The following is a 15,774-nucleotide window of genomic DNA, read 5'->3' as shown; positions in this document are numbered from 1 at the left end:
GAACCTGTATACTATAGGGGGCACAAGTTCAATGGGATTGGGTGGCGATGACTAACTATAGATGCTGCTGCGATGTGGTAGGCCGTGGCTGGAGAACGTCACTGGTCAGCCTCGTGGGTTGGGCTGGGCCTGGCAGGTTGGCAGAGTTCATCCGGGCGGTGTTGTTGTGCCATCGCGGCCAGTGTCAGAGATGAATGTCTTTTCCTGACTTATTTGCCCTAGGCCATGCACACCGCAGTCATTCAGTCATTGCAATATTATCTTCTTTAGTAAATCTTCCAATAGGTTATTCTACAGGTTAATGCAACACAGGAGGAATGCACCTTGTGAGGGGTCTAATGGTCATTCATCAGGGCATGGTTACCAGCGTCCTGTTGACCGGAGCCATAGGTTGGGGGGCTAAGCTTCGGGGAATGGGACGGACGGTACAAGCCTCCCTGTCTTGTTAGATGTAGTTATAAATGTGCCGCTGTGTGTTGCCACAGTGTTGGGTGTCCTGATTGCACAGGGCCATAAGTCTAGGATGATCTGGTGGGTTGTGGGATTTACGAGGGGGCGCCTTTGGAAGTGTGGGTTCAGGCAGAGGTTTACTGCTGTGCTGTAAATAATGCAGGTGGCGGCCCGTGGCCTTGGGTGCTGCAAAGGGGCTACACATCTGTGAAGCGGCTCCAGTCTAGTTGGGGGAGGTGGGGCAGCGCGGCGCGGGCCTCTGTTCTCATGTTTGGCAGTCTTCGCAGGGTGGGAGGGGAAATGGCCTTGCACATATTTACAAAGGTATCTTCCTCGCGTGTTGCCGGTTTTTGGAGGCGAAAACATCACAATCATTAGAACACTTTATAATATTTGTTTGAATTACTTGAGAACATACATTTCACTTCGCTGAAGACATTTCAATTATATTCAGTCTGAGCACCTTATTCGTACACTATGTTTCAACAATTACAGTATTTAGCTATGTGCATATACATCTTGCAGTAAGTGAGGTAGCATTACGGTTGGTGTAGTACACAGAAAATGAACCGCCACCGTATGTGACGGTGGTGGCACGCAAGGGGCTTTAAACATACACGCATGACGAGTGCATTCTCGCACACCCTTCACAGGTGCCCCCTGTATGGTTACATTTGTTTTCTTGTGTACTCTAGCAGCATTAGTTCAGTTATGGCACGGGACCGCGGGGTGTACGGTTTTCAATGATACATCTAAGGAACACTCCCCCGGAATGCTTTTATCATTTGCACACCCCTTTAGGGGTGTGGGTCCTTCATGGCTGGCGTCATACACAATTTTACAGGTTTCTTTAGTAAACGTGGTTGTATGGCAAGGCTGTACATGTTAGAAGACATTCATATTTGGGTACCTTTCTGCTTTCATCGGATGACCGTTCTACAGATCTTCCCATCACCCAGGCCTTGCTGACCGGGTCATTCTGGGAGCAGTGATACACTGCGGACGGTGAAATGTTACAGTGTTAGTATCTTATGCTAGCTCATGTCCGTCCTGTTCGTGGGAACGTGCTTACAGCGGATCTGCCAGGGTGCTGCGGCAACAGGGATAATTGAAACTCTCCGAGGGTGGGGGCTGCGCTACAGTGCGCTACGCTCACACCATCTTTATTAGACAAAATGGTTTCTGAGGCCTAGCTAAATTCAATACGTGTGGGCAATGTCTTCAACAGGTGAGCCATCCACCACCTGGGCCCGGGTGGTAAGGAGGGGACGCCCGATGAGCCATGGCCCTCACCTGGGGTGGAGATGTAGGCCAGGGGTGGTCCCTTGGACCACTCCTCCCCTACATAACCTAGAGGAAATGGTAGAGGGGAGTCCGTATAGGAAGCTTGTTAAAAGGGGATGGGGAACCCTGCTGAGCCTGGGGTGATAGGCCTACCAGGGAGAGATCCAGAGCTAGTTTTCCCCCAGAGAGTGGTGGTGGCAGTTGGGAAGGCCCTAATTCCTGTCCCCTCCACATGTACCAATGTGTTCCTGGGCAGCACCTCTTTTCATCACCTGATGCCTATAGCTCCAAGTGCTGGCCAAAAATGCTCTTCTTTCTGTAGCACCATCACCAACACGGAAGAAGAGGACATAAAAGGAGGAAAGTCCTCAGTATCCCATGCCAGTGAGACATCCTAGCAGTGAAGGAAGCACTGCAGAGAGAAAACCAGCGGCCCTCAGCACCAAAGCATACGTATAGAGGCTGCAAACACAGGAGAGAAGCGGACAACAGCAACTGGAGCCCGGGGCTCAGACACGGGCTGCTCACAAAGCTTTGCTACACACACTTGTTCGGACCTGCCCACGAGGGAGACCTGTGTGTGCGCCCCCTCGACCACCAGACCACCAGGGACTTATAAATGAACACCACCAACCAGGACATATCATACTGGGACATTGAGCCATTGTTATTTGGCAAAAGTCCTGTGCGGAAGAGGTGGGGCTTAAGGGGCTATAATGAGATTTCTTCCATATGTAATATCTCCTGTGTGGGGGAAACAGAGCTAGATTGGCCAGGGAAAGCAGACCAACCAGAGGACAGGGATTGGGTTAAGAGTCCCTAGCCAATAGGAAGCTGTGGGTTGTTAAGTTGAGGTGGCAGACCAAGAGACCAGCAGGAGGAAGGACAGTTGAGAGGATTGTGGAGGTCATTTTCGGAGCAGGTAAGGCATTTGAAAGTGAGCGCACACACATTGTGCTTGTGTGTGGAAGAGTGGCAAGTGTGTTTAGGAGAAGTATAGAGAGTGAATTTAAAGTGATGGAGTGAAAGGAGGGTGGTTGAGTAGCAGGTTGGGTGGGGTTGTATTAGTGTGGAGGAGGTAGTTGTAGTGTGGAAGGAGTAGTATTAGTATCAGGTCGAAAATGATAACATAAAAGGGGAGATGCTTATAAGAAATGGGAGACATCAGAGGCACAGAAGAGGAAGATAAGGGAAGTACTGGAGGTGGGTGGAGATGGAGGAGGAGAGCAGTGAGAGGGGAAACTATTATGTGGGTGTGATGGAAACGAGGCCAAGCAAAGTGTGTATAAGGCACAATCAAATATCCCTTTTAGATTACTAACAACTGAATAGTGTAGTGACAGTCTAGAAAGTCCCTGAGGGAGTTTAGACAGAAAAGGTGTTCTGTCTTTAAGTCTTCAATCTAAACTGTCTCTGAGCCGTGAAGAATTTCTTGAGCCATCTGTGACTGAAGGTAGTTCTTAAAACACATCCATGTTTACTTCTAAGTGATCTCACATTGCCATTTGAATCAAGCAAATATGTTTGCCTTCATTTTTCTTCAATGTTTCTAATCCTGCTGAGCAAACGTTAAACACAGAATGTTAAGAGGACACTGAAGTTCTAACTATATCTTACTTAGGATATTAGCAAGATAAAACCACTGTTTGTGGATTATACGCCTAGTATGAAAAGCCTCAAAGCATTATCTTCTATCTATTTGTGGATGTATTGTTTCATGCATTCTCCACTGTTATCAAACAACTGCTACAGCATTTACAGTGGGGCCTAGAGCTCACACCAATAGCAGTAAAGTGGGCATTTCACCCTAACTGATAAGAATCCATGTTGTATTGCACGCTTACAAAGCATTTTTGACTAGATTAAAACGCTAGTGTGGATATTAAAGGCATTTTGGCATAACCTTTACAGTAATTCTGTATCCTTCAGGTTTTTTACTCTCAGGAGTATAAGCTTTCTGTAGGATCTTTGTGTCGCAAAATGGCAGGGAGTTGACATGCTATATACTGCATCCTTTGAAGGGTTGGAGTTTTCTACTCTATTCTATGTTCGGCTCATGATAAACATCCCATCATGGAGAAGGGAAAGTTACATAAGCTAACACCCAGGCATCGGGGGCGTACACGGCCAATAACGTCCAAGGTCAGTGCCTATACTGGCCCTATATGCTCCCTGACAAAGGGGGTGATGGCTGTTTGCACTCAGGGGCACCATCCAGGTGGGTGTAAAGTTTTATGTTTTATTTTTATTTTTTGCTGGGTGCTGGGCTTCACCCATATTGCATGAGCCCAAACTCCTTTCGAAAAAAGATGGTGGAAGGACAGAAGAACCGGGCCAGAAGATGAGTGGATGGGGCATGACATGTGTGGAGTGTTGTGGGGATTAGGGGGGCTGGTGGTTAGGGATCAGGGGAAGGGAAAGGAAGGTGAAGCCGTCTGATGCAGAAGAAAACACATCAACACCCGGGGAAAAGGCTCGGGTGGCTGGCGGAATGCAGGCGGGACACTGACCGTTCCTGTCCGCGTTTTAAGACAACTGATTAGCTAGTCGTCCTTCTGTGGTGTGATTTACCTGTAATCCTAGTTTTCAATCATAGGTCATATATATTCTAATCATAAACTCCCACTATGCTCTCCATGGCGGGTCAATAGTGCACACTGTTTGGTGTGAGTTTCGTTATAACAATGTTTAAGTGGGTGGTAAGAATTGGTGGTGTGTGATCGATGACATTATGCGATTGTCGATTGTGGAAGGCTTGATGTTGTGAGTTTAATGACGTGTAAGGGTGTGGAACATGGTGCAATCATTTTGATAACTTGTTGTGATAATGCAACGAAGGAAAAGGGGCAGACCTATTTCAAAGGAGAAGGACTATCTTGAAGGACTATGACTAATAAGCACTATGCAGAGGGTCTACTATGATGGAAAATGATTATGATGAAGGGGAATGTTCAGGACAAAGAAGGACTATGCTGAAAGACTAGCAAGAAGGCCAGGGCAAATAACTATGATGGAGGGCTGGTATGGACTATAACAAAAACATTAGAAGGAAGGACTACGGAGGAGGAGGACTAAGACAAATGTCAATGATGGAGGACTATGACAAAGGACTTTGATGGACTGTGACAAAGGAGAAGCAGTGGGTTGAAGGACTGTGATGAAGGATAAGTGTTACAACCAAGGACTATGAAGTAGAAGGGCTAGGTTGAAGGGCAATGATGGACTATGACGTAAGACTATGAAGGCGAAGGACTAAGAGGAAGGACTATGATGATGGAGATGGACTAGGACAAAGGAGTATGATTGCCTGTGATGGACTATAATAAATGAGAAGGACTATGATAAAGAGCTTTTATGAAGTACTATGAAGGAGTGACTAAGTACTATGATGAACGAGAGTGGCTAGGATGCTATTCTGCTGATGGCTATTACGCTAATAATAATTGGACTATTTCGAAGTAGAAGTATTATGATGGACCATGATGAGGAGCTATGACTACAAAATAGAACTATGATCGAGAAGCAATAGGACAATGGACTATGATGAAAAAGGAGGACTCCTAGAAAGTAGAAGGAAAATGGCAAAGGAGGGCGAAGGAGAAGGGCTATTTAGAAGCAAAGAACAACGATGAAGGTGAAGGACTATGATGAAGGACTAATGGACTCATCAGTATCCCAGCGCTAATTGTACCAGGATACCGACCAACGCTGTTAGTGTTACTGCAACTCGGCCCGACACAATTTGTGCCAGATCCTGAGTTGCCGTGGGGAGGTAAATTCCCATTCCCATTGGGTCCACTGGACCGAATGGGAGTTTCTTGGTGCCATTAGCACTGGTGCAATTGGGGCCACGCTAATAGCGCCAAATACAGGTGTGCAATTGTGCTTTTTACCTCCAGCAAAAAGATTGAGGTAACTCTTTTACCACCCAACTTGAGATTGGGCAGAGTGGTGAATGCGGCGGTAATAACGTTACCACCACATTTTACTGCTCTGCCCAACTTGTGAGGCCCTAAAATGAATGACTAGATGAAAGAATGGTTGAGCGAAAGGGCACAATTAATAACAATCTCTGGTTTTAGGCAATGTATGGCAATCGTTGGCACTTGCCATGCAAACCACATATTCCACTTCTCACCAACCTGTCTCATCTATGTAGCCCTGTTTTGGCCAAAGGGTGGTGCTAATGCCCACCATATGTGCCACAACTAAAAATGATTTTGACCAAATCCCTTACGGTGAAGGCCTAAAGAAAGCACAGATGTTAATTGAAAAGCGTGGGTTTTGTGCACTGTAGATGCATTTCTCAAAGGGCACTGAGACCTCTGGCTGGAGCTGCATGTACTGTAGTCCTTCCAGCAAGCATTTATAGATTTAGGTCATGCTAATCTATTTACCACTCATTTAAAAGTAGCTAAAGTTCATAGCTTTGTCCTCAGAATTTTCATCTGGCCAGGAGTCTATAAAACATTTAAGATAATGTTGCACATGGGAACTGCCAACAGACCAGTAGTGAAAATGCACTTAAGGGCCACCCTGCAACATTGACCTTTATCTGCCTTCCCGTTGGATATTATTGGGCCAAGAGTGGGTGCAGATGTATTCTGGTAGTACTTGATTATGCAACCACATACCCTAAAGCAGTCATGCAAAAAAGAAACCGCATGTCAAAAATATCCTGAAGGTCTTGATTTCCTATTTTATTACAGTTAGATTCTTATTGGAAATAATCACTCCCCAATAAATCTCTGCCTTGTCAGGACACACAGAGGACATGAAAGCCTCTTGAAGTTCTAGGCTCCAAGGATCTCTGTTTTACATAATCAGTCTGATGGTCTAGTGAAGCAATGTATGAAGACACTGACACCAATTCTTGCAGAGGATGGTAAACAAAGATGGGCAGACTTGTTGTTACCCTGCATTCTTTTCACCATCGGAAAGAGCCCTCCAACATGACTGGTTTCCCACCACACCTTTCAAAATAGTGTACAATCCTAACTCCTGAGATGCTCAAGATATGCTTAGAGATAATTGGGAGACACAGGGGAACTTCTCCAATCTAGATGGGTATGTTTACAATCCAGATGAATACATGAGAGGATCAACCGTTAGTGAGAGAAAACCTAGGGCAGTCCAAAGAAAAACAATAGAACATCTATAACAAAAATGCTTGCCTCCTCACGTTCCAGGTTATCTATAAGGTCTTAATATTACAAACTGTTAGCCCAATGGCATGGTTCCCATCACATTCTGGCAGTGATCGGAAATTTGAACTATTAAGTTCAACGTGACTGCCATAGAATGGAAAAGATGTACCATGTCAGGTGGTTAAAAGTCTGGAAAACTCCAGAACCAGATTGCTAATATCTGAGTGCCCCACCAGGAGGGCCTGCCAAACTCCCAACCTTTGACCACTCAACACCATCTGGATCTGAACATCTTTCTGGACAAATTTAAGACCACCTCTTCAGAAAAACCAGGCAGAGGGAATATAATCACAGAACATGTAGAAGCCACTGATCACTATAGTGTGGCAGCATCTGCCTTATCAACTCCTGGATGCCGGGAAAGCCATTATGGTGGAGGAAGTCAGTGAGATCCTTTTAATGGGAGGGACGGTATCCTTTTATTATGAATGGGTGTCCATGCTAGTTTCAAAACCCTAGAACAGCTGGTGGTTCTACTTTGACTTCTGCACGGTAAATGCAGGTTTCAGTGGATTGCATATCCAATGTCTTCTATTGATGAACTGGTAGAGAGATTGGGAAAATCCAAATATATCTGAACATTAGATCACACAAAAGGAATACTGGTCAAGGTGGTGATGGACGCAACAGACTGACATGGAGTCTTTCAGAAGTTGAGGAAAGGGAACCACTGCCAATGGTGAGGACACTGCAGAACCAAGTTCAGTGATTGCAACATACTCTCAACGAGGAGAGCTGAATGATGAACACTGAGGAGACGGAGTAACAGTGCAACAAAGCCCCATGAATAGAAGAGACCAACAGAAGCCATAGAGAACAAATCCAAGAATCCGGTGTGGGACCACATCAAACTCCAGTGCCAGTACAACCAACTCTCCCAGCGCGAGGGGCTAACAGTGCATCCTCAGCCCAACTCAATGAACATGGCAGCATGGCTCCTGTAGTCATAGAGTTCGGACATCTCAATTTACCCCAGAGATGCATGGATATCTTGAAAGAGTCAAGAAAACCTAACACAAGGCACTGTTACTATGACAAATGGAAACAATTTGTTATTTGGTGCCAGAATAAGCAAATCAACCTAGTTGATTATACTCCTTCTAATGTTGTCACCTATATGCTCCACCTATTAGATGCAGGGTTAGTGTTTAGCTCACTTAAAGTGCACCTGGCAGCTTTTTCAGCCTACACCACTTCCCATAACAAGGTGTCATGGTGGAAAGTGGCAGTTGTCAAAGCATTTATGGAAGGGGTAAAGAGACTCCACCCTCCAATTTCTAACCCGCCACCAGGTTGGAACCTTAATGTGGTACTTGCTAAGCTCATGGGACCTCCCTTTGAGCCCATACACAAATCTAGTCTCAAACACCTAACTTATAAAACTGCCTTCTTAGTAGCCATTACCTCCATAAGAAGGGTCAGTGAAATTCAAACTCTGTCAGAATCTGAAAGAATGCTGAGACATTACTTTGGATGCTTGGGCATTGGAAACCATAGCCTACGGTTACTGCCTTCCTTTCATCCAAAGACCTCAGAACCATCCACCAGGGAGCCACTCTTGGAGGTTTCCAGATCCATTCCTTGTGCAGGAAATTTTTACCCTGCTAGAGAAAGGACTAACCGGTGCCTGTAGCAGAGAGGAACAAGGGATGGTAATCTCCATATTTCCTAATACCCAAGAAGGACGGAGGACTGAGACCCATCTTGGACTTCAGATACTTGAACAAATTCCTCAGAAAGGACAAGTTCAAGATGGTCACACTTTTTCAGATCCTTCAGGCCCTCCATCTCCAGGATTGGATGGTGCCATTGGACTTTCAGGATGCTTAGTTTCATGTGCCAATCCATCTGAAGCACAGAAAATACCTGAGGTTCGCAGTTGGCGGGACTCATTATCAGTTTCGAATTCTGCCGTTCGGGCTAACCTTCCCCCCAAGGGTTTTCACCAAACTGATGGCGGTGGTGGCAGCAAGTCTCAGGAGAGGGGAGATCCACGTCTACCCCTACCTGGATGATTGGCTGATCAGGGCGCATTCTCCAGAACAAGTCCTGGATCATCTCGATGTCACCTGCCATGCTCTTCACAGACTGGGCTTCTCCCTCAATTACAAGAAGTCCCATATGACACCTTCTCAAAAGATCCAGTTCATCAGAGCTGTACTGGATACATCCTTGGGAAAGAGCTTGCCACCCGAGGTGAGGACTCAAGACATTCTACAGATGGTCTCCAAATTTCAAAGTGCCCAGCGTCTCCTGGTCTTCGACTTTTTTGAGATGGCTCGGCCTCATGGCATCCTGCATTTTTCTGGTGCCAGAGGCTCGCCTGATAAAGAGATCCCTTCAATGGGCCCTCAGGACACAATGGTTCCAGTTCTCAGGAAACATGTTACTCCTACTTCAAGTTCCAAGCAGGGTCACACTGGATCTCTTGTGGTGGACCTGCGAGGACAACATTCTGAAGGGAGAACCTTTTTGGCGACCATGGTCAGAGATAACAGTAGTGACGGACGCCTCACTCACGGGGTGGGGAGCCCACACCAATGATCTGAGAATCAGCGGTCGTTGGTCTCCACCGCAGTCCAAACTAGATATCAATCTTTTGGAGCTGAGGGCAATCAGACTTGCGCTGAAGGCCTTTCTGCCCTCTGTACGGGGAAAGAATGTCCTGATAATGACGGACAACATAGTGGCCATTTACTACCTCAACAAGAGAGGAGGTGTAGGTTTACTACCACTGTGCAGAGAGGCAATGCAGCTCTGGTACTGGGCAATTCAGGAAGGCATCTCTCTATCAGCAGTTTACCTAGCCGGAGAAGAGAACACAGCGCAGATGCTCTGAGAAGGCAGAGCACAGACTCCCATGATTGGGAACTTGCTCAGGAATTCCTTCAAGAGATCTTCACCCTTTGGGGAACTCCGCAAGTGGATCTGTTTGCGACCGGTGTCAACCGAAAGTGCGAACTATACTGCTCCAGGGCATTTCCTTCAAGAGGAGCTCTAGGGGACGCATTCGTAGTGGGCTGGGAGTTTCCACTCCTGTATGTATTTCTTACAGTCCTCGTCATTCCTCAGGAGCTTGAGAAAGTTCGGGAAACACATGATCCCAATTGCCTCGAATTCGGCCAGGAGGACGTGGTACCTGGACGTTCTGGACATGTCCATCTGCCCTCCAATACGTCTTCCACTAAGGGAGGACCTTCTCTCGCGAGAGGAGGGTCTGGTTCTCCATCCAGAGGTCAAGACACTCGGCCTTCGTGCATGGTTTCTGAAAGGCTGAGATACAAGGATTGGGACCTCCCGGATGACGTAATGGAGATTTTGCTTTCGGCCAGAAGGCCAGCAACAAAGTCCTTGTACCGTTGCCGTTGGAACAAATTCTGCAGCTGGTGCAAAGACAAGAATGTAGACCTTTTTCTATGCAAAACACCGGAAGTGTTATCTTTTCTAGTATCCTTAGCCAATCTGGGGCTCCAGGTTGGAACTATTAAGGGCTATTTGGTGGCGCTATCCATCTTTAAGTGCTCCTCAGAAGAATGTTCATATTTCAAAATCCCACTGGTGACACCATTTCTAAAGGGACTCACAAATGTGTCTCCCCCCACCCCCATCTCCTTTCCAGGTTCCAGTTTGGGACCTTAATCTGGTACTAAAATGTCTAATGTGTGCACCCTTTGAAACTTTACATTCTTGTTGGTCAAGATTGATAACATTTCAAACCATTCTCTTGGTAGCATTAACCTCAGACCGTAGAGTGAGTGAATTGCAGGCACTATCATCCAAGCCACCCTTTACTATCTTCCACAAGGATAGGGTTGTTCTGAGGGTTAAGCCTTCATTTTTACTCAAAATAATTTCTGATTTTCATGTAGGGCAGAAAATTGTATAGCCCACGTTCTATCCGCCACCTCATCCTTGTAAGGAGGAGGAGAGATTACATAGATTGGATCCATGCAGAGCTCTGAGTTTTTACATATCTACACTATCCAGACTTAGTATCAACGATCAGCTTTTTTTGGCTATGCAGGTCACAAACCGGGTCAGGCTGTGGCAAAACAGACCTTATTCAAGTGAATCATTCTGGCAATTTCAGAATTCTACAGACTAGCGGGCAAGGATCCTCCCGAAGGATAAAGGGCCTATTCCACTAGCGGCATGGCTACCTCTACCTGGATAAAGAGGGGCACAGAGGAGGGGTACAGCTGCACCGGCTGGCAGCACGGAGAGCAGCGGGCGGCGTCTAGCAAGTCAGATGCCTAGGGGAGAGACTCCTTGATGAGGTGGGTCTTGAGTTCTTTTCTGAATTTTAGAAGTGTGGGAGTGAGTCGGATGCTGATGGGGGAGGAGGTTCCATAGTGTTGGGGCATAAGCACAGAAGGCTTGTTTTCTGGTCCTTTCCTTTTTGCAATGGGAGATTTCAAGTGTGCATGTGCCCTGGCTTCTGGTGGTGCGCTGTCCGCCGGAGATGCTGAGTTTCTCTGCAAGTTAGCTGGTTGACTTGAGGGCGACTGCCTTATAGATGATGCAACAAGACTTGAAGGTGATTTGTGCGTGCAGTGGGTGCCAGTGAAGATCGATGAGGGCCTGGGTGATGTGGTCGTATCTACGTAGACTCTTGATTAGGCGTGCAGCCGCGTGTAGGACACTTCTCAGGGGCACAAGGGAGGACGGCGGGAGGCATTTGAGGAGTGCATTGCCCCCATCCAGGTGGGAAAAGACCAGTGCTTGAATGGTGGGTCAGAAGCTGTCTGGAGGGAGGAACAGTTTGACTTTCCGTAGGAGGGAGAGCTGATACCAAGCTGTCTGAGTTTTCTTGGCTATGTGTGTCTTGAAAGAAAAGTGTTTGTCTATATGGAGGGACTTGTAGCAGGAGGTGTGAAGTCCTCAGAGTTTATGGTTGATAGCCAGCTCTGTATGTCTGAGGGTTCGGTGCTCATGAGGAGTAGGAATTCGGTCTTGGGGGGTGGGGGTTGAGCTTCAAGTATGCAATGAACATCCACGACTGGATCAGCGAGAGGCAGGTTTTGAGCCTATGGATATCCTTGATGGAGTTCATCTTGAGGTATAGCTGTGTGCCAGCGTATTGGTGGATGTTGTGTGTGGCTAGGGATCCCAGCGGCTCCATTTATCGATTGAAGAACACTGGGGAGAGGGTGGAACCCTGCAGGACTCCACAGGTGACAGGTAGCATTGGCGAGCTAGAGGAGTCCATCTGAACAAACTGCTGGTGGTTGGCGAGGTAGGACTTGAACCAGTTTAGGACAAGGTTGCTAATCTCAATGTGCTGATGTAGGGTGTGCTTAAGCGCCTGGTGGTCTACTGTGTCAAAAGCGGCCAAGAGGTCAAGTAGAACTAGGAGGCACGGGTGGCCGTCGTCAAGGATGTTGAGGGCATCCACCTGTATTGTTGCCACCTCCGTGCTCTATCTGGGTCTGAACCGGGATTGGTAGGTTTGGAGGAGACTGTTGGCGTTGATGTGTTGCTGCAGTTGTGCGTCTACCGCTTTCTCAATGACCTTACTTAGGAAGGGAAGATGGGTGATGGGGCGACTAGGTTGTCGGGATCCAGAGAGGGTTTCTTTAGTAGATGGGGGATTTGTCCTGTTTTTAGGTGGATGGAAAGGTGCCTTGAGTTAGGAAGCTGTTGATGATCTCCAGGTAGGGAAGGAGAGCTTCTGCGGGGAGGGTCTTGAAGATGGATGTTGGGAGCAGGTCATCTGTATACGATGCGGCTTTGAGAGCGGCCAGTGTTTCTTCCAGGTCCTCTGTTCAGAGTGTTTTGAATGTTGTCCAGGGTGCAGAGATTTCATAAGGAGGGATGTGAGGTGGGTCTGTGGATGCAGAGCTGTTGTCTATGTGCTGGCGAATCTCGCTGATTTTGTCGATGAAGAAGGTGTTCGTGGTGATGGATTTTCCGATGGAGTGTGGTATGGCAGGGTCGGGTCGCGGGTTGACGTGCTGCTTGACTGCTTTGAAGAGGTCTCTGCTTTTGTTGTCTGCTTCTTCTATTGTTTGCAGATAGTAGGAGGCCTTGTCTTTGTTGATTAGTTGTTGGCGGGTTGCTCGGAGTTCCTTGGGGAGCGCCAGGTTGGGTGCTGTCTTGGTGGGGTGCCAGGTTTTCACTTGTTTCCTGATGACTCTGTTGCGGAGGTTGAGTTCTTGCGTGTACCAGAGTGCTGATGGTTTTTGTTTGCATGTGTGTTGTTTCTGGGGCGCGTGTCAGTCGATGGAGGCTGAGAGGGTGGCGTTCAGTGCTTACAGTAGAGTCGTGATTCGGTTGTGTTAGGATAGAGGACTGCGTTTTGATTATTTGGACATTCTGATGAGTAGCTTAGTTTTATTTATTTTTAGGATGGGAATCCCCTTTTAGCACTACAGTCAGTGAGGCGTTTTTATTTTATTTTTAATAAACTAGATTTCAATAATGTCCTCTGGTGTGAGTTTTACTTCTGGTTCGCCACAAGCTTTATATGTTTACATCAGCGCTAAGACACCCGTGGTAATGTTGGGTCATGGAGTGCCAACTAATAGTGTAAATGCAAGTAACATGCATGCATGTATGAATTCAGATGCTGACTGCCCACAACATACGTTTCCAAACAGTAGCTTCTCTAAGCATGTGTTAACCACTAAAATGAATTAAACCAATCCCTTTTGGGGGTAGGGGCAGATCACCCAAATCCTGTCCTAATCCGTCCCCCACACCCACTTTTCCACAATATTCTTTCCTTTAACATTGTGTAGTCCGACATTTGCCACAAATATAGAAATCCTGCATTATTTTCTGTGAACGGCATTGTGGGGAGCAAATATATCACTGGTTATTGTAGATATGCTGGTCCAAAAGGGAGGGCAGATTCTTCATCCCTCCCTTTCATTACTGAACTAGAAAGCCTCGGTCCTAAAAGGATAGCATTTACTACTTGCCCATTTCAGAAAAGAATAATCAGATCATGAAAGCGGTTATGTAAGAATCCACAAAGAAGCAGTATAAAAGCGAGTGGTTAAGATTATGTCACTGGGCTTTAGAGATGGGTAGCTCTGAAGTTGTCAGTAGATGAAATGGCATTTACCTCCTATTTCGTTTCTACAGAGGTGTTGGTGGACCAATGTAAGCGCTATTTGTCTGCTACCAGTGCGTACCTTACTAGGCCGGACAAAACATTTCACTCTCTAATGAGGCTATTTAAAGGCATTTAAACGTCTGTGTGTGCTTACATCCTCCCAACAGGGAACTGTCTCCCAAATGGCATTTGAACCTTGTTTTAGCCTCCTTAATGCATAAGGCTTTTGAACCTATGGTATCCTGCGGTTGCCAGTCAAAGGATCGACAGTGAAAGGGTCGACAGGTCAAAGGATCGAATTTTTTTTTCCACATATTTTTTTGTTTTTTGTTGGGGGGGGGTCCCCCAACCCCCTTTTTTGCTAAAAACCACTTTTTTCCCTAAACAAAAACCTAAAAAAATATATACAATTAAAAAAAAATTCGATCGTTTGACCTGTCGACCCTTTGGTGTTGATCCTTTGACCTGTCGACCTGTTAGATTCGATCCTTTGATTAGACACCGTATCCTGCGACATCAACTTGTTGGCTTAGAAAACATCTGTTTTAGTGGCCATTTCTTCTGGCAAGGGAAGGTGGTGGTGGTGGTGGTGGCGGCGGATGTGGCGGTGGCACTCATTTGCAAGGGGAAGACGTTCTTCATATCTTGGATGTTTCTAGAGCTTTGAAGTGTTATATAGAGCACACTAAAGCTTTTAGATGATCACACCATTTGTTCATCAGCTATGGAGGTGTATCTACAGGCAATGAAGCCGCAAAAGCCTCAGTCGCTAGATGGATCATCTCTTACATTTCCAAACCATATTACACTAGAGGAGTTGCGACTGGTGGAATTGCGACTTCAGGCTCACTGCAGCAAGGCCAAGGCAGAATTGTTGGCCTTTCAAAGGAATGTGCATACTCAAGAGATCTGCAAAGCAGCTACTCACGCTACACCATTGGCCTATTGCAAGCATTACACTACACACTTCCTCTAGATGTGAAGTGTCTTTCCAACAAGTTCTCTGCAACCAATTTATTTGAAGCCTGCCCTATATATGCTTTCTCCTCTAATCAGCATATTGATCGTGTTTTAGTCTGGCCCCAACGAGTTGGGAAGGAGTGAGAACAGGATGATCGAGAAATAAAAAATTATCTTCATGGTGATTCAGGTTCTCTTTTTTCCTAGTTTCCCTCTTTCACAATACCCTCCCATCCATTCCAAGAAGCAAATATTATGCTCTAGGGTGTTGCTAGGTCTGGAAAAGATCTCGGGCTATGCTAATGTTGGGACACGGGGCTAGCTAGCCTTTTGGTTGTAGCCCCTGAGCTTCTATCCGGTGTTACAACCAAAAGACTCTGGGAGATAGGGGGAGGGGGCTATAACCTCCGCAGCCCTCTCCGCCTCCCGCCCCCCATCAACAACACCTCTGACTGTGCTACAATCACCTTTGAGAAATGTGGGTAAAAGCTCATGGAACAGAGTGATGGTTGGTTGATGCATGGGCTGAACAGCATGGCTAGCACACAGAAGAGTGCATACGTACAAGGGTCCTTGTCAACCGAATTGAACTTTCTTAAAGCAGCAGCATTTTCTTTTTAGACCACCTTTCCTGACCCACATTCAAATGCAGGCTATTTAAACCACTTCCAAAGGGGGGGAGAGCAAGGACTATGGGAACCTGAATCCCCATGAAGGTAATATTTCATATTGCTTCCACAGAGTAAGATCCTATATGTTATTGTAAAATGTTACCTTTTCGTTTTCAGAGATTCACAGCCTAACAAGTGTGAC

At 46.4% G+C, this 15,774-nt stretch overlaps 1 protein-coding gene across 2 annotated transcripts in view; it reads left to right on the top strand.

Annotated features, from left to right (window-relative positions):
* IFT56 (intraflagellar transport 56) overlaps positions 1-15,774 on the top strand; it is a 1,056,475-nt gene that overhangs the window by 830,646 nt on the left and 210,055 nt on the right. The gene's annotated exons all lie outside the window — the stretch shown is intronic.

The sequence above is a fragment of the Ambystoma mexicanum genome, chromosome 3p (assembly GCF_040938575.1).
Source record: "Ambystoma mexicanum isolate Mex_15411 chromosome 3p, UKY_AmexF1_1, whole genome shotgun sequence".
In the NCBI taxonomy this organism is placed as follows: Eukaryota; Metazoa; Chordata; class Amphibia; order Caudata; family Ambystomatidae; genus Ambystoma; species Ambystoma mexicanum.
Note: the sequence above shows the minus strand (reverse complement) of the source record. Positions and strands in the feature narration are given on the sequence as shown.